The 1,135-nt window shown below is 39.7% G+C and overlaps 1 protein-coding gene across 1 annotated transcript in view; it reads left to right on the forward strand.

Moving 5' to 3' along the window:
- The window catches only part of SAMSN1 (SAM domain, SH3 domain and nuclear localization signals 1), a 74,492-nt gene that overhangs the window by 36,494 nt on the left and 36,863 nt on the right, over window positions 1–1,135 (forward strand). The window lies entirely within an intron of this gene.

Consider the following 1,135-nt stretch of genomic DNA (forward strand, 5'->3'; position numbering starts at 1 on the left):
ATGCTTCCCTTACCACAGCCCATGAGTGTATAAAAGAGCTCCATACATTACCGGTATTTACATTAAAGGGATAGCTAATTGAGAGGTACGCTGATAGCAATTACATTATAATTTCATAATTTAGGTTGGTACAGTAGTATAACTAGACGGAAATCTGTCTCAAACAAGAAAGGAAGGGGGATTTGTGGCAACATTTGAGGTCACCATACTAAGTACAGAAGACCATAGCCCAGTAAAGGGAGTGGCGGGACTTTCTCGGGAAAGGTATTCGAAGTGCCTATGAGCAACCATGAAAATAACTTCGGTCAACATTAGAGGGTTGAATGACGTAAGCAAGAGAAAGAGGTTCTTGGGGCAATTAAAACGCAAAAGGCCAGACATTGTATTTATTCAAGAAACCCACCTACGATCTGAAAATGACCCTATTTTGAGAACTAATATTTACCCAACTCAAGTGCTGGCCCCGGGCTCAAGTAAATCTAGAGGTGTAGCAATCCTAATTTCAAAGACGTTAAATTTTAGTGTTAGGAGCACTATAACGGATCCACTGGGGAGATTTATATTTCTTAAAGGTATGGTGAAGGAGAAAATTTGCACTTTGGTGTCGATTTATGGCCCAAATAAAACACAAATACCTTTTTTAGAGGCTGTATTTACAGAACTAACACATTTTCAGGAGGGGGATCTTATAATTGGAGGAGATCTGAATTATATGGCCAATGCTAGGTTAGATAGATCTTGGCCCGCCACCAATAAAGCCCAGAAATTACCAATAAATAACAGGTTAGATCAACTTTTCACAAGGTTTCACCTGTGTGATGCATGGAGATCGCTTAACCCTACAGAAAGAAATTATACCTACTTCTCGCCCAGACATTCGACTTTCTCTAGGATAGATTACATCCTCATTTCACAAACATTAATGCATGCGGTGGTGTCAATGGATATTGGAGACAAATACCTAACCGACCATGCTTGGCTAGAGGGAAGAATAGAAATTAACACAGACTATGGCATAGACAGGAAATGGTCAATGGACAGGAGGCTTTTATTAAACACGCAAGTGAGGGACAGAATAGAAATGGACTTAAAAAAAATTTTCTCAGAAAACGTTACACCAGAGGTTTCTGCAGCG

This window comes from Gekko japonicus, unplaced genomic scaffold (genome assembly GCF_001447785.1).
Source record: "Gekko japonicus isolate JY-2015 unplaced genomic scaffold, Gekko_japonicus_V1.1 scaffold72, whole genome shotgun sequence".
Classification (NCBI taxonomy): Eukaryota; Metazoa; Chordata; class Lepidosauria; order Squamata; family Gekkonidae; genus Gekko; species Gekko japonicus.